The sequence below is a fragment of the Scyliorhinus torazame genome, chromosome 18 (genome assembly GCF_047496885.1).
Source record: "Scyliorhinus torazame isolate Kashiwa2021f chromosome 18, sScyTor2.1, whole genome shotgun sequence".
Taxonomy (NCBI): domain Eukaryota; kingdom Metazoa; phylum Chordata; class Chondrichthyes; order Carcharhiniformes; family Scyliorhinidae; genus Scyliorhinus; species Scyliorhinus torazame.
The window spans coordinates 28,964,685-28,986,655 of record NC_092724.1 but is presented as its reverse complement, the minus strand read 5'-3'; the positions used below and the strand labels follow the sequence as shown (position 1 = coordinate 28,986,655).

Genomic DNA, 21,971 nt, shown 5'->3' with positions numbered 1-21,971 from the left:
GGGATATGATATATTAAAACAAACTTTCTTTATAACACAGTATTAAAGAAAGTTAGCATCACACGAGAAAGTAGCTGACAATTACCCCTCAAACAATGCTAATTGATACAGTGACACAATTACCCTTAACTGCTATCTTTATTTTCACTCAAGCAACAAAGCCATCTCAAGTCCTAATCTACTTTTAAATACAGTTAGCACTCAGGAATACTTGCTGTACAGAGGTGTCTTGATTACTCCACTTTGAGAAAGAGAGATCTTTTGAGATTGCTCAGAGTAAACGACCTGTGAGAATAAGGCAGGATCTCTGGCTGTATTTGTTCAGAAACTTTCTCAGCTCACCTTCCAGCCAAAAACTAACCCTGACAACTTCAACACCTGACTGCTTCAACTCCTGGCTCCTCCCATTAGCTATATCACTTTGCTAAGCTGAACACAAGGGGCTGGATTCTCCGGTCCCCAACGCCAAAATCGCGTTCGGCGATGGGGCGGAGAATGCCCGATGGCGACGAAATCGGGAGCGGCGCCGTTTTCGAGATGCTCCCCCCCCCCCAAAAAAAGCAGTGGACTAGGAGAGTATGCCGCACACCGTATCCACGCCCTCCTTACGTTGGCTGAGGCCCGCCCCGCCATGCTCCGTCACCGCCAATCTCCGGCCGAGTTCCCGATGGCGTGGGTCGCGTGTGGTCTCACCCGTCGCAAACTCAGCTTGGCGGCTGCGGACTCAGTCCAGCGCCGCCACAGTTGGGGGAGGGCCGATCCGCAGGTAAGGAAGAGGGCATTATTCAGGGCTGGGGCACTGTGGTGGGGCGGTCTGGGGTGCGCGAGCTGGCCGATGGTGGACACTAGTTTTGCGGGCCGGGTACGCGAGCAGTATCCGCCATGAAGCACGGTGCAGCCGCTGCAGGCAGCCGCCGTGCACATGCTAGCACCACCCCCTCCCCCCCCCCCCCCCCCAACCCGGAACAAGGAATTGGTGGCTGCTTTGCGCCAGGACGGCATCGTTATCACGCCGGCATGGGGTCTTAGTCTCCAGAACAGAGAATCCAGCCCAATGTCTCTAATTATCCACTTTGCAGGGAGCCCTCTTAATAGTCCACGAGCCCAAACTTTTACGATGGTTTAACTGCATCTCTGGCTCCAAGAAGCGTAGATGTCTTGCAAAACAGGATAGCGTGTCATACACACTGACCCAGGTTTTTAACTCGTACTGCACCAAATACTTAAAATAAATATATCTTAAATTCCCAAATTCATCACATTGACATGCTAAAGAATTTGGTTTAATATAGAGCCGTTCACATTTTCAGGATATCTGAAAATATTTTATAGCCAAGTGAATTTGTTATGTATTCAAGTAATACTATTGGCTGGTGAAATATTATGTCATATGCAGTGACATCAGTGGAGTGTTTTGGGGGCATTTGAGAGAGTTCATCACCTTTACCCATGGAAGCAACATCTCCTAATAAACCCTGCACCATGTTTTTATGAACTTAAAGCGTGGCGCCTCTACTTCTTTTTCGCTTTGTGGCAACAACAAATAAATAACAGAATTCTGTTGACCCTCAATGCACACATTAGAAGGCAGGCAGCATCTCAGTTTGCAACAAAAACCTGCCTTAACAGGAAACTGGGAACAGTGACCTGCAGTCAGCATCGCAGTGAAGCAATCTAGAAACAGTGTCCCGCAGTCAGCATCGCAGTGCAGCAGTCTGGGAACAGTGTCCTGCAGTCAGCATCACAGTGAAGCAGTCAGGGAACAGTGTCCTGCAGTCAGCATCACAGTTAAGCAGTCTGGGAACAGTGTCCTGCAGTCAGCATCGCAGTGAAGCAGCCTGGGAACAGTGTCCTGCAGTCAGCATCACAGTGAAGCAGCCTGGGAACAGTGTCCTGAAGTCGGTATCGCAGTGAAACAGTCAGAGAACAGAGTCCTGAAAAAAACAAAGAGTGGCATCACAGGAAAACCAATGGAGCCAGGAGGATAAAAGAACACAAAAAAGAGCGAGACTGAGAGCATTGCAGGAGGATGAAGGAGCATGGAAAAGCTCAAGACCGAGAACAAAGCGGGGAGAATGAAGGAGCGTGAAAAAGAGCGAGACTGAGAGCGATAATTGTTGAGATTTGTGGGGGGCTGGTTGCCGGCAATGAATGTCAGGGTGGGAGGCAGCAGAAGACTTTATGTGTGCTGAGGCCATTGCATTGCAGCATCCTTTAAAGATGATGGTGCCCCGATCTGTGTGAATCTGGTTATCGGCTCTTGAGTCCCCGCATTGCCAGAGTTGTGGTATAAACCAGGCCCACTCACTTTAATTGGCAAAGAGGCTCAAGATTCAGTGCGAAAGCTGGGGCGAGATTCTCCGACCCACGCCGGGTCGGAGAATCGCCAGGGGCTGGCGTGAATCCCGCCCCAGCCGGTTGCCGAATTCTCTGGCACCGGATATTCGGCGGGGGCGGGAATCGCCAGTTGGCGGGCGCCCCCCCCCCCCGCGATTCTCCGGCCCGGATGGGCCAAAGTCCCACCGCTAAAATGCCAATCCCGCCGGCGTAGATTAAACCAGAGGGCTCCGGGGTCCTGGGGGGGGGCGCTGGGCGATCTGGCCCCGGGGGGTGCCCCCACGGTGGCCTGGCCCGCGATGGGGGCGCACCGATCCGCGGGCGGGCCTGTGCCATGGGGGCACTCTTTCCCTTCCGCCTTCGCCACGGTCTCCACCATGGCGGAGGCGGAAGAGACTCCCTCCACTGCGCATGCGCGGGAATGCCGTCAGCGGCCGCTAACGCTCCCGCGCATGCGCTGCCTGGAGATGTCATTTCCGCGCCAACTGGCGGGGCACCAAAGGCCTTTTCCGCCAGCTGGCGGGGCGGAAATTCGTCTGTCGCGGGCCTAGCCCCTTAAGGTTGGGTCTCGGCCCCCCAAGATGCGGAGCATTCCGCACCTTTGGGGCGGCGCGATGCCCGACTGATTTGCGCCGTTGATCTGTGGAACTGGAGAATTCCACACGAGCTTTCTATGAGAGCCTGGCAATTTACTAAATTCTGGTAAGATTTCCCCCCCCCCCCCCATGAGTAGGAATAAAAAGGTATTTTTCCAAACGGAAGTCAGTGACTAGTGAGACACCTCAGGGATCAAAGCTAGGACCCCAGCTATTCACAATATATATTAACGATTTAGATGAGGGAGCTAAATGTAATATCTCCAAATTTGCAGATGACACAAAGTTGGGTGGGTGGGTGAGCTGTGTGAAGGGTACAGAGATACTTTGATGCGATTTCGACAAGTTGAGTGAGTGGACAAATGAATGGCAAATGCAGTATAATTGTGGATAAATATGAGGTTATCCACTCTGGTAACAAAAACAGGAAGGTGGATTATTTTCTGAATGGCTACAGATTGAAAGAGAGGAATGTGCAATGAGACCCGAGTATCCTTGTACATCAGTCACCGAAGGTAAGCATGCAGGCGCAGCAGGCGGTAAAGAAGGCAAATGGTATGTTGGCCTTTGTAGCGAGATTTTCGACTGCAGGAGCAGGGAGGACTTGATGGAGTTATACAGGGCCTTGGTGAGACCACATCTGGCATATTGTGTGCAGTTTTGGTCTCCTTATCTGAGGAAGGATGTTCTTGCTGTGGAGGGAATGCTGAGAAGGTTTGCCAGACTGAATCCTGGGATAGCGGAACTGGCATTTGAAGAGAGGTTGAGTTGGTTAAGATTATATTCGCTGGAGTTCATAAAATTGAGGGGATCTCATAGAAACCTATAAAATTCTAACAGGACTGGGCAGGGTAGATGCAGGAAGCATGTTCCTGATGGTGGAGGAATCCAGAACTAGGGGGTCACAGTTTGAGGATACGGGTGCCAGATAGGACTGAGATGAGGAGAAAATTTCCTCACCAAGAGAGTGATGAGCCTGTGGAATTCGCTACCACAGAAAGTAGCTGAGGACAAAACATTTTCAAGAAGGAGTTAAATTTAGTTCTTGGGGCTAAAGGGAGCGAAGGATATGGGGTGACAGCAGGAACAGGTTTCTGAGTTGCATGATCAGTCGTGATCGTAATGAATGGTGGAGCAGGCTCGAAGGGTCGAATGACCTACTCATGCTCCTATTTTCTAAGTTTCTATGGCGCCTTTTAACATCATAAAATGTCTCAAGGTGCTTCAGGGATGTGTTACTAGGTAAAATTTGACCAATCACATAAAGAGATATTAAGACAGGTGGCCAAGACCTCGGTTTAGAAAAGGCATGTTTTAAGGAACATCCTAAAGATCATTCCACAAAGACTCATGGACTGCCTCTCCCATGTGTGTAACTCATTTTCCATGACTATAAGCATCAAGAAAACTATGCTCATGGGGCAAGTCGTTGCATCGCTGCCTCTGATCATAAATAGCAACCCCTTGGAAATGGTTAGCACATTCTACCACCGTGGGTCCACAACTCAAAGCGATCTTGTTTATCTTGTAAAGAATTGTTCCTTCATGATACAAAGAAGTTTAACTGACAGCCCTTAATTCCCCATCACTAATGTACAACACTCTACCATAGAATCCCTACAGTGCAGAAGGAGGCCATTGGCCCATCGAGTTAGCACCATCCCTTGGAAAGAACACCCTACTTAGGACCAAGCGACCCCACCCCTCATTCTCTTAACCCAGTAACCGCACCTAATCTTTTGGATATTAAGGGTCAATTGAGCATGGTCAATCCACCTAATCCGCACATCTTTGGATTGTGGGAGGAAACCGGAGCACCCGGAGGAAACGCGCACAGACACGGGGAGAAAATGTAGACTCCGCACAGACAGTCACCCAAGGTCGAAATTGAACCCGGGTCCCTGGCATTGTGAGGCAACACTGCTAACCACTCTGCCACCCACGAGTTATAAGAAACAATAGTAAGAAAATTGGAAACGCATGTCCAACAGTTATAAGAAACTGGCAATAAATAGATGCACAATAATGAGCTGCTTCCTCATTTCAAATTCAGAGACTTATTTGAATGGGAGAATATTTGCTATTTATCTGCAATGATTAAGGGAAATACAAATTATTTATTTTCAAAGAATTAATACTTATTTCACCAGCTCTGTAAAGAAATGGTTCTTTCAAACCTCTTTAAAAAGTTTCAGCACACATGTGCATCCCAACCCCATGCACATTTCACACTCCAGTACCCAACTTAAAAAAAACATATAATTTCACCCATATATTTAACATACATGGTCGGGGAATGAAGAACTAGGGGGCATAGCCTCAAAATAAGGGGAAGTAGATTTAGGACCGAGTTTAGGAGGAACTTCTTCACCCAAAGGGTTGTGAATCTGGAATTCCTTACCCAGTGAAGCAGTTGAGGCTCCTTCTTTAAACGTTTTTAAGAAAAAGATACCTTTCTAAAGAATAAAGGGATTCGGGGATATGGTGTACGGGCCGGAGAGTGGAGCTGAGTCCACAAAGATCAGCCATGATCTCATTAAATGGCGGAGCAGGCTCGAGGGCCAGATGGCCTACTCCTGTTCCTAGTTCTTATGTTCTTATATATGACTGTGCCTTGGGAGTTACATCGCACGTGTAATGCCACAGAAGTCATATCTTAAAGTGCCTCATTTTGTTATTGATTGGAAATCGTATAAAAGGAAGAAAGCTGGTCACAGTTTGGAATGTGAAATTTATAAGCAATTTACTGACCTCAGCTGCAATTATTAGCTACTACAATCACCAGAAGGGGCAGTGGGCTTCAAGGGGTAATGTAGGTCATGTTCCAGATTCCAGACTTTCATTTTTTGTTAATTTTCTCAGTTAAGGGGAAATTTAGTGTGGCCAATCCAACTGCCCTGCACATCTTTGGGTTGCGGACGTGAGATCCATGCCGGCTCGGGGAGACTGTGCAAACCCCACATGGACAGTGACCCTGGGCCGGGATTTAACCCGTCTCCTCTGCGCCGTGAGGCAGCAGTGTTAACCAATGCGCCACTGTGCCCCCCGCCCCCAAACCATCAGCCGAACACAGCTGGTCATCTCTAAGTTAAACATATGAGTTAAGCCTCCAGTATGGTTTTGAGCACATCGCCTAAGCTAAAACTGGAGTGCAGTGCTGATTGAGTGCTGCATTGTCAGTGGTGCCATCTTTTAGATGAGATATTAAATCCATGCCCCACCTGCCTATTCAAGTGGCCATATAAGATCCTATTTCAATATTTGGAGATGAGAAAGATACCTTCCTGTTGGCCAACATACTGTGAGTTTAGCTACATAGCACCTGTTCAAAAGTAATGCATTAATCCTAAGTGTTTTGGGCCATCCTGCAGATTTGATGAGTGAAAACAGGGTCACTGAGGTGGAAGCGGGTCCCTGAACATTTTACAGTCGAATCTTGTTAGGCAGAGGAAATCAAAGGTTACCAGGTATAGATGGGGAATGTGGAACTCAACACAAACAGATCAGTCATTATTTTATTGAATGACGCAGCAGGCTCGAGGGGCTAAACGGCTACTCCTATTTCCTATGTTTGAACGCAAGTGTACCTTCTTCCTTCCTTATTCCTCACTCAGCAAAGCTCTGGGAAATAACTAACGTAGTTAAAACCCATTTCAATTGAGTTACTGACAGATTCTATAAGCTTTTTGGAGAAATGGGACCGTGAAGAGATTAACTGCATGCTGCTGGTATTTTTCATCTGGGGCGCCTTGTCCTTGTTAAGTCAGGTAGAGGGCTGCCAATTGTGATTGAACATATTCCTGGAGATTTCATCACAAGACTCACCACACCGCTCCAGCCATTAATCAGCCAACACAGCCTTCCTTGTGACATACTGCCTTCTCACGCCAAGGGAAAAGTAAATGGACTCATTACCCAATGGAGTGCTGCATAACTGTCAACCAAACTGCCTTTTCCCACACCTGGTAAAATGCTCTAAGAAAATAACAAAAAAATATATTTTTTAACATCCTGTTGATTTTCCTGCAGGACTAGAGATTGATTTCCAATTCCTGGAGAGTTGGCAACCCTATTCATGTAACACCTTGGAGAATTAATTATCAATTTATATTCAATACTACTGTGCTGAGCTTACATAAGCAATCATATCCCACTTTTGGGTGAGATGTTAACTCTTTCAAAACCCAACCACTTGACCAGAGTTAAGGTTGGGGCTTTAAAAATGACACCAAATATCAGAACTTGTCAAATCATGGCATAATGGCACAGTGGTTAGCACTGCTAGGGGCTCCTGTTCAATCCAACCTTGGGTGACTGGGTGGGGTTTGCATGTTCTCCCCGTGTCTGCGTGGGTTTCCACTGGGTGCTCCGGTTTCCTCCCACAGTCCAAGGATGCGCAGGTTAGGTGGATTGGCCATGTTACATTGCCCCTTAGTATCCAAAGGTTAGGTGGAGTAAGGGGGATAGGGCGGGGGATTAGGCCTCGGAGGGTGCTCTTTCAGATGGTCGGTGCAGACTCAATGGGTCGAATGTCCTCCTTCTGCACTGTAGGAGTTCTATGATTTGATGCAATATAAATATATTTCCTCTTGCGGTCCAAGGAAGTGCAAGTGGATTGGCCATGTTGAATTGCCCCTTGGGTGTCTCGGAGTTGGGTGGGGTTGCGGGCCTGGGTGGGGTACTCTTTTGGGGTTGGGTGCAGACTCGATGGCCAAAGTGGCCTCCTTCTGCACTGTAGGGATTCTATGAATACTGACAATTCGTGCCTCCATTGGATTGAGCCTTGATATCTATCCAATGCTGATCCTGGAGGTATAAGGTACAAATGGAAGCTGGTTAGGAAATCCTTTGGAACTCGGTGATAATATTAATGAACTGCGCTAGTTGATACTTCAGTCGTTGCAGACTGCCATCTCGTGTGGCCGGTTGTACAGAACAAATGAACTAGGGGCATCTGTGAATGATTCACCGGGCTCTCCAAAATCAGCGCCGTAAACAAAAATTCGGAATTGCAACAGCCTCTGATTTTTATCCATGGGTTAAAACAAAAAATGGATGTGCTGTGTAGTCCACCTTCCAGTCCTCAGTTTAATATAGTCGGTCAGAGTAATGAGCACTGTGGAAGGGTCTCCAGCTGAAGATTTAACCCATTTATCTCCCCCACCTCAGAAATGTTTGGCTAACGGCTAACTCCATACTCACTTTTCGTCGTCTTTTGTGCGGGATGTCTCTGAGGGGGCAGCATCGCCCCCTCCTGTAAACAGTGGCTGCACCCAGCCACTCTCAGCCCCTCCCTGCTCCCCACCAGCTGTGGGACCTTCCTATTCGGGCTGCTTCCAGTCTAAGAAGAAGGTCCACACCCGACTCACTCCTCCATTTAAAGAAAGCTGAGGGGGCGTGGGGGTGGGGAGGAAAAAAGAAATACCTACAATTATCTGAGGAATGTCCCTTGCGAGCGGATCCACCAACCAGTGAGGAAATACGTGAGGTCCCGCAGACTGACGTGCTGGGGGATGGAACGGGGGTGATAAACCTCCCCGGGACTCACTCCGATCTGCCGGGGGGACCAGGCTGGAGCTGCAGCAACCCGCATCTCGAAGCAGTGAGAGGAAGGAAGGTCTGTCATTTTCTCATTTGTTTGCAAGCGCAAATTGAGACTGGGCTGTTTGTGCCTGAGGACACCTTTGGTAGCGGAACACCTGAGGCTAATCGCTCCGTCTCTCTTTGTCATTCCCGTCTCCAATAGCAGCCCAGCTTAATGGGCAGATTCACATTTAACTTTCTTTGAACAGGCTCACCGGCCCCTGCTTACGGAATGTCCATTTTTAAAAAAAGTATTTTTCTATGTTGCTATGTAAGTGTTGCGACGATTTTGTTTTGAAACGAGCCTGGCCGAATTGCACTGTCAACATTAGAAGTGATAACATTGCAACGTATGGTGAAAGTGCTGGGGTTTAGCAGCTGGCCCTTTTCTCTGTGGTCTCTTTGCTGTGACAGACAGTGCAATTGCAGATCGTCTCTCGCGGTTTACTTGTCGAGGTACACCCAGGCAGCATCCGGCATAACAGTGGTTCAAAGAACGGGATGCACAAGGACGTAGATTGCCACTCTTATCATTCCGGAAATATCAGGCTTGGTTGGTGCATCCGCCTTGCTGCTGTGAGGCTCTTTGGAGAGATCTAAAAGGAGGACCGGCCTGTCTTGGGGGGTAGCGGGCGGTTAGGAATTTGGAAGGCTTAAGAATCATTGAAAGGTAAACGGGCAGTGGGGTAGATCTTTTTTGTTTGTAACTGTCAAGGGGCTGTAAAAGTTTTCATTAATTGTGGAAGCACAGGATTTTACAGCACAGATGGAGACTATTCGGGTCATCATGTCTGTGAGACAGAAATAAGGAGCTTTCCTGCGAGCTCCCCCCTCCCACCTTCCAGTTCTTGGACCCTATTCTTGCAGTTGCCACGAGTCAAGCCCATATGCAAAAACTTTTCAATGTGGTAAAGGTTTCCACTTGCCTGTCATTCTCGAAGACTGACCCGCACTACCCGCTGCATGAGAAAATAACTCAACATCCCCTCTAATCCTTCAGTCAATTATTTTCAATTCATACTTCCCGGAAGGATGAGATGGGTGGAAGGAATTATCTTGTCAAGCACTCCAACACCGTGGCCCTTTGAGCACTTTCCTCGGGGTCTCTATTGTCTTGCTGCTGTGAGAATGTTTAAATGGGTGCTTTATTATCATTTGTATATCAAACAGAGTGACTGAGAATCAACGGCCAGGTTCATTCAGCCGGTAATTGGCGTATATATTCCAGAAAAAAAGTTTCTGATCAACAGTAAGGACGAGGCCTGGTAGGAAAATGAAAGTTTAAATGTAATATTAGGAAGTTAATACTAATCCCAGGGATTTAAGTTTAAGTAAAGGGTAATGTTACGAAGCATTCTTCAGTATTGGAGCATATGATTGTAAAAAAAACATTGTAAATGTAAACAAGCAGAGTTCAAATTCAACTATTATGCAATTTGCGGGGAGGTGGTGATGCAATTTTAGTAATCCCAAAGCCTTAATGGGTTCAAATCCCTGCTGGAATACAAAGCCAGCAATGGTAGCCATAATAACCATCATGGATTGTTGGAAGCCTGGTTCACTAATGTCCTTTCGGGAAAGAAATCTGCCGCCCTTACTCGGTCTGGCCTACATGCGAGTCCAGACTCACAGCAATGTGGTTGGCTCTTAACTGACCTTGGAAATGGACTCACTAGCCACTCAGTTCAAATGAAATTAGGGATGGGCAACAAATGCTGGCCTTGCCAGTGACCACATCTCATGAAAAGCAACATTCTGGTACTTTGGGGCTTGTACCCAGTGGGGGCTGGTTTAGCTCAGTGTGCTAGACAGCTGGTTTGTGGTACAGGTCAAGGCCAGCAGCGCAGGTTCAATTCCCATACCAGCCGAGGTCATTTGTGAAGGCCCTGCCTTCTCAACCTGGCCCCGCCCCTGAGGTGTGGTGATCCTCAGGTTAAATCACCAACCAGTCAGCTCTCCCCCTCAAAGGGGAAAGCAGCCTGTGGTCATCTGGGACTATGGTGACCTCACCTACAAATGACAATGTAAGCTAATGTATTTTCATTAAATACCAATGTGGTTCACTAATGAACCTGACACTTCTACCCAGCCTGGCATGCATGTGGTTCCAGTCCCATGCTATGTTAGTTTCTTCAGGGCCGTGAAAGAATGGGCAATAAATGCTGGCCAATCAGAATTACCTAATCTCAAGAATATATATTTTTTAAAGCTGCTTTCCAGAAATGGTTAAGGAATCTGTTTATGAAGCAGGTCAACGGGGTTGAGTTCTCTTGATGAGTTGTTGGCTTAAACACCCTTTCTCTTCTTCCTGAATGTTCTTGTGTCTGCCTTAAAGTCATCAGGTTACACAAGAAAATGAAAGACTAATTTTTAAAGTAAAATGCTAACTTCCTGGGTTGATTGCTGTATCATTTAAAGTTTATTTGATGGCTCCCAGCAGTCACGTCCTCTAGACAGCGCTTAGAATTTGCAATATAATGCTATTTGCAAGACTGCTATGGACAAGTTTTTTTGCATGCCATTTTAAGTATGTTGAAGAAGCATTAAAATGAATGACCCTGCAATTTTCCTCTGTGTGAAGGAAATGTCTTGCTACTTTTCCAAATTGAAAATCATTATAAAACACAATTTAAATGTCCAGCACATCAGGGACCTAAACAGGAGAAATCTTGAAGGGTCATAAACAATTTTTACATTTTGCATCTAATTAATGGCGAGGGGAAACAAAGTCAGGTATCTGCAGGTGCGGGACTTCCTACGTAAACAGGGAGATTCAGGACAGGGTAGTTTCCAGAGGGTGGGTAGGAGAAGGGAGCGCCTCGGACATTTACAAGGAACTTATGGGGTGAGAGGAGACACAGACCAAAGAGCTGAAGCGCAAGTGGGAGGCGGAGCTGGGAGGAGAGATAGAGGATGGTCTATGGGCGGACGCGTTGAGTAGAGTCTACGCGTCCACAACCTGTGCCTGATACAATGTATGGTCGTTCACCAGGCTCACATGACAGTGGCTCAGATGAGCAGATTCTTTGGGGTGGAAGACAGGTGTGCAAAATATGCAGGAGGACCAGCGAACCATGTCCACATGTTCTGGACATGTCTGAAGCTTAGGAAATTTTGGCAAGGGTTTGCAGATGTCATGTCCGGGGTGTTAAAAACAAGGGTGGCGCTGAGTCCAGAGGTGGCGATTTTCGGGGTGCCGGAAGACCCGGGAATCCAGGAGGCGAAAGAGGCAGACGTTCTGACCTTTGCTTCCCTGGTAGCCCGGAGACGGATACTATTAGCTTGAAGGGACTCAAAGCCCCCGAAGTCGGAGACCTGGCTATCGGACATGGCTAGCTTTCTCTGTTTGGAGAAAATCAAGTTCGCCTTGAGAGGGTCACTGTTAGGGTTCGCCCGGAGGTGGCAACCATTCGTCGACTTCTTCGCAGAAATTTAATCGTCAGAAGAAGGGGGGTGGTTAGTTTAGCTTAGAGTAGGGGGTTAAAAAAGGTGGGACGGTAAGGGAGGGAGACGACTTTTGCACTATGTTTATAGTTTCATGTACATTGTTGTATATTGTGTTGTTGTTATAATACCAAAAAATACCTCAATAAAATGTTTATTAAAAAAAAAGAGGTGGAAAATATACTTTTATCTACCGCCCCATTTTCCAGTGTAGATGAGGTGATAGACACTTGAAAATCGTCCTCCCATGTGCTGTATCATGACCAGTTGACTGGTATATAATATACAAATGCTCATCATTTAACTTAACCATAAGGGCCCCAATGTTTATATAATGCACATGTCGAGATGTGATTTGCCTGCTGTCTGTCACAGAATCATAGAATATGATTATATGCGAGGCCACGTTGGATTTGGTTTTGGGTAATGAACCAGGCCAGGTGTTGGATTTGGAGGTAGGTGAGCACTTTGGGGACAGTGACCACAATTCGGTGACGTTTACGTTAATGATGGAAAGGGATAAGTATACACCGCAGGGCAAGAGTTATAGCTGGGGGAAGGGCAATTATGATGCCATTAGACGTGACTTGGGGGGGATAAGGTGGAGAAGTAGGCTGCAAGTGTTGGGCACACTGGATAAGTGGGGCTTGTTCAAGGATCAGCTACTGCGTGTTCTTTATAAGTATGTACCGGTCAGGCAGGGAGGAAGGCGTCGAGCGAGGGAACCGTGGTTTACCAAGGAAGTGGAATCTCTTGTTAAGAGGAAGAAGGAGGCCTATGTGAAGATGAGGTGTGAAGTTTCAATTGGGGCGATGGATAGTTACAAGGTAGCGAGGAAGGATCTAAAGAGAGAGCTAAGACGAGCAAGGAGGGGACATGAGAAGTATTTGGCAGGAAGGATCAAGGAAAACCCAAAAGCTTTCTATAGGTATGTCAGGAATAAGCGAATGACTAGGGAAAGAGTAGGACCAGTCAAGGACAGGGATGGGAAATTGTGTGTGGAGTCTGAAGAGATAGGCGAGATACTAAATGAATATTCTTTGTCAGTATTCACTCAGGAAAAAGATAATGTTGTGGAGGAGAATGCTGAGCCCCAGGCTAATAGATTAGATGGCATTGAGGTACGTAGGGAAGAGGTGTTGGCAATTCTGGACAGGCTTAAAATAGATAAGTCCCCGGGACCTGATGGGATTTATCCTAGGATTCTCTGGGAGGCCAGGGAAGAGATTGCTGGACCTTTGGCTTTGATTTTTATGTCATCATTGGCTACAGGAATAGTGCCAGAGGACTGGAGGACAGCAAATGTGGTCCCTTTGTTCAAAAAGGGGAGCAGAGACAACCCCGGCAACTATAGACCGGTGAGCCTCACGTCTGTAGTGGGTAAAGTCTTGGAGGGGATTATAAGAGACAAGATTTATAATCATCTAGATAGGAATAATATGATCAGGGATAGTCAGCATGGCTTTGTGAAGGGTAGGTCATGCCTCACAAACCTTATTGAGTTCTTTGAGAAGGTGACTGAACAGGTAGATGAGGGTAGAGCAGTTGATGTGGTGTATATGGATTTCAGCAAAGCGTTTGATAAGGTTCCCCACGGTAGGCTATTGCAGAAAATACGGAGGCTGGGGATTGAGGGTGATTTAGAGATGTGGATCAGAAATTGGCTAGCTGAAAGAAGACAGAGGGTGGTGGTTGATGGGAAATGTTCAGAATGGAGTACAGTCACAAGTGGAGTACCACAAGGATCTGTTCTGGGGCCGTTGCTGTTTGTCATTTTTATCAATGACCTAGAGGAAGGCGCAGAAGGGTGGGTGAGTAAATTTGCAGACGATACTAAAGTCGGTGGTGTTGTCGATAGTGTGGAAGGATGTAGCAGGTTACAGATGGATATAGATAAGCTGCAGAGCCGAACTGAGAGGTGGCAAATGGAGTTTAATGTAGAGAAGTGTGAGGTGATTCACTTTGGAAGGAATAACAGGAATGCGGAATATTTGGCTAATGGTAAAGTTCTTGAAAGTGTGGATGAGCAGAGGAATCTAGGTGTCCATGTACATAGATCCCTGAAAGTTGCCACCCAGGTTGATAGGGTTGTGAAGAAGGCCTATGGAGTGTTGGCCTTTATTGGTAGAGGGATTGAGTTCCGGAGTCGGGAGGTCATGTTGCAGCTGTACAGAACTCTGGTACGGCCGCATTTGGAGTATTGCGTACAGTTCTGGTCACCGCATTATAGGAAGGACGTGGAGGCTTTGGAGCGGGTGCAGAGGAGATTTACCAGGATGTTGCCTGGTATGGAGGGAAAATCTTATGAGGAAAGGCTGATGGACTTGAGGTTGTTTTCGTTGGAGAGAAGAAGGTTAAGAGGAGACTTAATAGAGGCATACAAAATGATCAGGGGGTTGGATAGGGTGGACAGTGAGAGCCTTCTCCCGCGGATGGAAATGGCTGGCACGAGGGGACATAACTTTAAACTGAGGGGTAATAGATATAGGACAGAGGTCAGAGGTAGGTTCTTTACGCAAAGAGTAGTGAGGCCGTGGAATGCCCTACCTGCTACAGTAGTGAACTCGCCAACATTGAGGGCATTTAAAAGTTTATTGGATAAACATATGGATGATAATGGCATAGTGTAGGTTAGATGGCTTTTGTTTCGGTGCAACATCGTGGGCCGAAGGGCCTGTACTGCGCTGTATTGTTCTATGTTCTATGTTCTAATTACAACACAGAAGGAGGCCATTCAGTTTATCAATTCCATGCTGGCTCATTGCGTGATCAGTCCAGCTAGTCCCATTCCCTGCTCTAACCCTGCAATTTATTTCCCTTTGAAATATGAATATAATTCCCCGATGAAGACTGGATTGAATCTGCCTCCACCACCCTTTCAGCAAGTGTTGTCAAGATCATGACCGCTCACTGTATAAAAATCTGCCTTTGGTTCCTTTAACCTTAAATCTCCGCCCTTGGGTTCTCAATCCTTCCGCCTGTAGGAATGGTTTCTTTCCATCTGCTCTGCTGGACCCTAATTTCCCTTTGCACTTCCCCTCTGAAATTTCTATGTTCAGCTTGGTTCTGACATTTATTGGATATTGACCTAAAGAGAAAGAAAATGGCAAGGCCATGGGAATGGGACCAGCTGAGAAGTTCTTCCATAGAGCCGGCATGGTCATGGCAGGCTGAATGGCCTCCTTCTGTGCTGTTACCATTCTATGATTTTATGTATTATCAACTGACATCACCATACCGCCCCCTTTTCCAGCTGTATATTATAGGAAATGTCTCATCCTGGTCCAGCAAAGATATTTAAACTGCCTTTATGAAGGTTTCCTGCGCTGCCTTGGCTCTAAGACTTCAAGGCTGTTAGATGTAAAACTTGGCCTTCAGGTTTGGTGGCTGGAAGCAAGGTCAGAAGCAGACAAGCCAGTTAGGTGTCACTTGGCATATCTTGCTTTTGAGGGTCCAACCAAATATACCTTTGTTCCACTTTGATTCTGCCTTCTGTGTATTTGGCTGTCTGCCCCTATCAGATTCCCCCTTGGTCTCCCCAAATGTCGAGGTAAACTGTTTCTACTCATAATTAGGAGAGACGCATCTCATCCAGTCCTTTGATTACTGGCTACTGCTGTCTCTAGGCAGATGTCTACCTGCTGCTGGGCAGGTCCCACCCTATTATGTTTTGTTAAATTCGTTTTATAGCTGTTGTTAGGCAAAGACCTAGGCTCTAGTGGCTGGTGATAGCAAGTATATCATGGTAGCATTAATAAAACTATAAACATTCGTAAAGTGGTCGGGTAAGGAGTTAAGTTTCCATTTTCCGACTGCCTGAGTTTTTCAGATATGCCATTCCACATGGTGATTCATTACTGATTGTCCAAGCAAGAAGTGGAATTGGCAGCAGCACTCAATGTTGTGTATCAGGGAGCACAGTGAATATTCAAGGCATTAAGTAACATGACATTTGAATTCAAATTTAAAGTTCAGATCCAGAATAGGCATAATGGGTTATCCGGAGCTATATAATTCAAAGCTCTAGATGCTGAAAAAGCTAGGCTCCCTCAAAATCATTGTTCTTTTCCAATGCTGATGGACTTGCCATCTTTGAGATGTTGTATTTATATTTCAAAGTTCCAGAGTTAGCCCTTTTCACCTTTTGAGCAACATGAGCCGCTAACAATCTTCGCTGGCGCCAGGAGTTGGGGAACCTTATATAGGCTTAATTTAACACGATTGGTGGAACAGATGGAGGAGGATTTTAAGAGATGGGACATTGTGCCCCTGTCACTGGTGGGGAGGGTGCAGGCGGTCAAAATGGTAGTCCTCCCGAGATTCCTTTTTGTGTTTCAGTGCCTCCCGGTGATGGTCACGAAGGCTTTTTTCAAGAAGATCGAGAAAAGCGTTATGAATTTTGTGTGGGCTGGGAAGACCCCAAGAGTGAGGAGGGGGTTCTTGCAGCGTAGCAGGGAGAGGGGTGGACTGGCACTACCGAGCTTAAGTGAGTACTATTGGGCCGCCAATATTTCAATGGTGTGTAAGTGGATGGGAGAAGGGGAGGGAGCGGCGTGGAAGAGATTGGAGATGGCGTCCTGCAAAGGAACCAGCCTACAAGCACTGGTGACGGCACCGCTGCCGTTCTCCCCGAAGAAATACACCACAAGTCCAGTGGTGGTGGCAACACTGAAAATTTTGGGGCAGTGGAGACGGCATAGGGGAATGACGGGAGCCTCGGTGCGGTCCCCGATAAGAAATAATCATAGGTTTGTCCCGGGGAGAATAGATGGGAGATTTGGAGCATGGCAGAGAGCTGGGATTGTGCAACTGAGGGATCTGTTCTTGGACGGGACGTTTGCGAGTCTGGGAGCGCTGACGGAAAAATATGGGTTGCCCCTAGGGAATGAATTTCGATACATGCAACTGAGGGCTTTTGCGAGGCAACAGGTGAGGGAATTCCCGCAGCTCCCGATGCAGGAGATTCAGGATAGAGTGATCTCAGGGACATGGGTGGGGGATGGTAGGGTGTCAGATATATACAGGGAAATGAGAGACGAGGGTGAGAACATGGTGGATGAGCTGAAGGGAAAATGGGAGGAAGAGCTGGGGGAAGAGATTGAAGAGGGGCTGTGGGCAGATGCCCTACGTAGGGTAAACTCTTCATCCTCGTGCGCCAGGCTTAACCTGATACAATTTAAGGTTTTGCACAGGGCACATATGACCGGAGCAAGGCTCAGTAAATTTTTCGGGGTAGAGGATAGGTGTGGGAGATGCTCGAGAAGCCCAGCAAACCACGCCCACATGTTTTGGTCATGCCCGGCACTGCAGGGGTTCTGGGTGGGGGTGGCGAAGGTGCTTTCAAAGGTGGTGGGGGTCCGGGTCGAGCCAGGCTGGGGGCTGGCTATATTCGGGGTTGCAGAAGAGCCGGGAGTGCAGGAGGCGAGGGAGGCTGATGTTTTGGCCTTTGCGTCCCTAGTAGCCCGGCGAAGGATACTGCTTATGTGGAAGGAAGCCAAGCCTCCGGGCATGGAGACCTGGATAAACGACATGGCAGGGTTTATAAAACTGGAACGGATAAAGTTTGCACTGAGGGGTTCGGCTCAGGGGTTCACCAGGCGGTGGCAACCGTTCATTAACTACCTCGCAGAACGATAAAGGAAATGGGAAGGTAACAGCAGCAACCCAGGGGGGAGGGGGGGGGGGGGCTCAGGTGGGTCCTCAGGGGTGTTTTTGTAAAGACATTGGTAATTGGTTATGTATATTGAATTGCTGATTTTATTATTTGGGAGAGCTATTATTTTTTGTTATGGCAGTTGCCATTTAGTTTATATATTATTTATTTATTTGTTAAAATACGGTCACGGTTATTTATATTGTTTTGCTGTTGTAAAAAGGGGAAAACCCTTTGTACTGTTTTGTACGGCCGAAAAAGTTGAATAAAATATATTTTTTAAAAAAACAATCTTCGCTGGCTTTTGATTCCCCCCCCACCGTCAACATTTGAGGATTACATCTGAACACAAGGATCTTGACAAAGTTGGCCCTTGTGATGAATAAGACTGTACTTTGAGCGCAGTTACTGGAAAGCATTATTTCAGAATTAAGTAATCATTGGGTTATTAGATATATTACAAACAAGATTTAATTGGCCATTCGGTTTCTGCAGGTCAAAGCAGGTTATTTTTGAGATTGAAAGGGTCATGTAAAGATTTTCCACTTTTGTTCTGCTGGCAACACATAACAGAAATTCAACAATTTGCGGACATTAGATTTTAGGATCATTTTAATCAGTGACTGGAAATTCAGTCACTGAGCATCCAAATGTCCAACATGCGCTAAGTGCTTGACGGATTTTTTGGCGGGAAATGATTCTTTAGTTTATCAAATTTGCTCTAGCTGAACAGGATCGCATGTCACACTGTGGGTAACAACCTTTGAGTGAATTGATGTGTTGTGCCATCCCGTGATAGGATATAAAGCATGGAAGTGCTTCTCAAAATAACAACTTCTTCATCTCACTTGTTGTTTGCGAAGATAGTAAGGAATTAATCACCCTGCTTTACTTGTGTCACAAACATCACACACCTTCTATCTGAGGTAAATAGATTTTTGATAGAGGCGGACTCAAGGATGATGGGGGGGCAGAAAGGAAAGTGGGGTTGAGACCATCACAAATCAGCCATGATCTTATCGAATTGCCAATTCCTGCATCTAAGTCCTACGTTCCTATCTTCTAATAACCTTATGAACTGTGGAAGCCAGACACTGGTTGAATAGGTTAACACATTGTCTCTTCTGGTATTTGGGTCTGGTTTGAGCCAATAAGTTGAGCATGGGATCACAATAGAATAACAATTTGCCTTCAAGTAGCACCTTCAATGTAGTAACATTCCCAAAGGTCCTTTGCTCTTTGCAGGACCATTATCAAAAAAGGTATGACACTTGGCCACTTAAGAAGGTCACAGGGCAGATGGCCAAAAGCTTGGCCAAAAGTTTTAAGGGTTTTAAGGAGCACCTCAAAGAAGGAAAGGGAAGTAAAGAGATGCCAGAGCTTAGGGACAGAATTCCAGACTCAAGTCCAGAGGAAACAAAAGGCAAGGTTGGGGGTTTCAGCAGCATATGAGCTGAGGTGAGGATGAGATTGGGTGATGTTACCGAGGAAATAGGAGCAGACATGTGAAACTACCACAATATTGCACCAAATTGGAAATCTTACTTGGAGAGATCACGAGGATGACTGAGAAGGGAAATAAAACTGTTGCAACCGGTGCAGTAAGGGTGGTCTTTAATGGCTGAAATGGGGGAGAATCAGTCATGACAGTTCATTCTCTCATTTTTTGTTAATCGTTGCCCCGCTTCATTTCTCAAAATGTTGTACATGTACATATGAACATACGAACATGGAGCAGGTGTATGCCAGCCCCTCGAGGTTATCTGCCATTTAGAAAAATCATGGCTGATCTGATCGGATCCTTACCTGAAATATGCAGCACCCCCCACCCCACCACCACCGACAACCAATCAGCCCTTGATTGCCAAGAATCTATCCCACTCTGCTTTAAAAACATTCGAAGACTCCGCTGAAGGTTGAGTGTGGACCTGTGTTAGCTTCTCACCTGGTTAAAACTGGTGGAAGCTGGGGTGTGAATCTGAAGCGGCCCAGGCAGTGGTGGCAGAGTTTCCCCTTTAGGCTCTAAACAAAAACCTTAGATTTTTATTGTGGGCTGTGGGTGTCGCTGGCAAGGATGGCATTTGTTGACCATTCGTAATTACCCTTGAGAAGGGAGTGCTTTCTTGAACCACTGCAGTCCACAAACGCTGCACCGATAGGGAGGGTGCTCCAGGTCTTAGACTCACCCACAGTGAAGGAATGGCAAAATGTTGCTCGGCATTCCTGTATACCTGTTGCTCTTGTTCCTCTAAGCAGTTGAGATTATGGGTTTGGAAGTCAAAGGAGGCTTAGTGAGCTGCTGACCTTAGGCAGTGGCTTTCTGTTATCCAAACCTGCTCTCCCATCTGTCAAGTGGTCAGTGGCTCTTGCCATAATTGGTGGGTATGGGGTGGTGAGGGAATGGGGTGGCCGGACTCAGCCCCGGACATAGTTCCGAGGGGTAGGTGGTCAGCAATGCCTGTAGCGGTGGGGGGGGAAGTGGATGCCCCTACCTGTAAGCAGGAGGGGGGCAGGATTTGTGTTGTTGGGGGGGGAGGTCAAGATGCACTCTGAGGTGCTACAATTCAGTAATGCGAACATTAAAACATTCCAATATTTTCATTATAGAGAGTACAATTTTGTTCGAACTATATACATCAGTCATGTTGCACTCTATGTGCTTCAATACAGCTACATACAGTTAAGGTCACGGTCCAAGGGATATTACCCGGTTACCAGCGCCTCTGTGTGCATTGATTGAAAGGCCTTAAATAGTGGCCTTTCCCCATTGTGCAGTGACTGCCCCAAGCCTGAGTGCACCCCTTAACACTTATCCTGGACCTTGGAATGTGCCAGTCTGGAGCACTCGGTTAAGGACGGTTCTTTGCACTGGAAGACCAACAAGTTTTGGGTAAACCAAAGAGAGTCTTTCACCGAGTTGAAATTCCCCAGAAGCCGCTGACGTTTGTCTTGATGTGGGTCCCTGGGAACAGCTCATAGAGCCCAGAGTCCTGCGTCACAGAGCTGCTCGACGAATACCACTTTATCTCTCTTCGGACCATTTTGGCAAAAGCACATTCCACAAGGAGGTGTGCAACCTCCTCCCTCCCCCCCCCCCCCCCCCCCCCCGCCACCCCCAGCCCCCCCCCCCACCCCACATCTCGCCCCCACTGCTGCTTCGAGTTCAGCATGCGGTGGGGCAGAGACTTTGAGCAGGCATGACAGATCTGACGAGGTGGGCCCTTCTCACCAACAGCCAAGCTAGGTCTTGGTGCTTGTTTGAAAGTCCTGGTGGTGAGGCTTTCTGCCAGATGACTTTTAACAGTCTGCTCAGGGAACCATCCGATGTGATCCATCATCTCCTATTCTCACGGGCCTCCAGGACATTATGTGCAGACCATTACTTCACCAAGGCTGTTTTTCAGAAGAAACCTTTCAACGCGGGACGGGTGATACGGCACGGTCCAACTACTTGACAAGGTGGGCAGACTCATCCTTTTCAACATCGGGGGCAGGCAGAGTCTCAGCATATAGTGACACTTGTAAAAACAATGCTATTATTTTGGCGTTTGATGTGGATTAGCTGCTATTACTGAACAAATACAAACCTCATAGAATAATAGGCATGATAACTGGCTGGATTACAGTGACTGCAATGATGATGATCAGGCTGTGATTTGTTTGACTGAGAAACAGATGGGTAGCGTATGAATTACAATATGTGTAGGGTTCAAGATCAGTAACCAGTAGGGCTTGGCTGACATGTTACGTGGCTTTGAAATTGAACGGAATCTTCAAAGTTGAATGCAAGTCAGCTTTGGGGAAGCTCAGTGGTCTCAGTTTCGTATCTAGCGTATCAGTCAGTTGACCTACTCCCAGAGGAGATTAATTATCTCCCAGTCAGTCTGCCAGGCCAAATAATCACTCCTAAAGAATCTGAAACATGCCAGAAAGGCCTTTGTTCACTGTTGGCAATCTTTTACTTGCAAATCATTTCCAAATGCAGCTTTCGCTGGTAAATTAAGACCAGTTAAATCAGATCACATTTTCCTTCATTCATCTATCACAGTGCTGAAGTCAGATGGAAATCAGAGATTGCTTGGATCCTTGAAATGTACATAAAAGTGGGAACACAAGCCGCCTGGGTTGGGGTCGGCACTACAGAAGTCCACGCCCCTTCGGGTGGAGAGTTCAGCTTCTCTGCCCATTTTCAGTGCAGCCACATGGCGTCCTGTGTGGGCAAGGGTGCTCATTCGAGTTTTCCCTGCCTGTGTTGGAAACAACCCAGATGGCGAGGATGTAACGTCATCAAGCTGACTTGACACACCATTTGCCAAGTTGAATCGCGCTGATTAATTCAACGTATTTTCCTGTCACTC

The 21,971-nt window shown here is 46.9% G+C and overlaps 1 protein-coding gene and 1 long non-coding RNA gene across 6 annotated transcripts in view; one reads left to right on the top strand and one right to left on the bottom strand.

Annotated features, from left to right (window-relative positions):
- Positions 1-8,325, bottom strand: part of LOC140395088 (uncharacterized) — a 165,073-nt gene extending 156,748 nt beyond the window's left edge. For 3 of the 4 annotated variants that reach the window (XR_011936101.1, XR_011936099.1, XR_011936100.1), the window contains exon 1: positions 8,136-8,319. This is a non-coding gene — a long non-coding RNA (uncharacterized lncRNA). Of the gene's footprint in view, positions 1-8,135 lie in introns of all 4 variants that reach the window. The other variant, XR_011936098.1, reaches the window with a different exon arrangement.
- Positions 8,326-8,401: 76 nt separating this feature from the next.
- Positions 8,402-21,971, top strand: part of tbxa2r (thromboxane A2 receptor) — a 33,000-nt gene continuing 19,430 nt past the window's right edge. The window contains exons 1-2 of one of the 2 annotated variants that reach the window (XM_072482473.1): positions 8,467-8,550; positions 9,687-9,781. The gene's annotated coding sequence lies outside the window, so the exon portion shown is untranslated. Of the gene's footprint in view, positions 8,551-9,686; positions 9,782-21,971 lie in introns of both variants that reach the window. The other variant, XM_072482472.1, reaches the window with a different exon arrangement.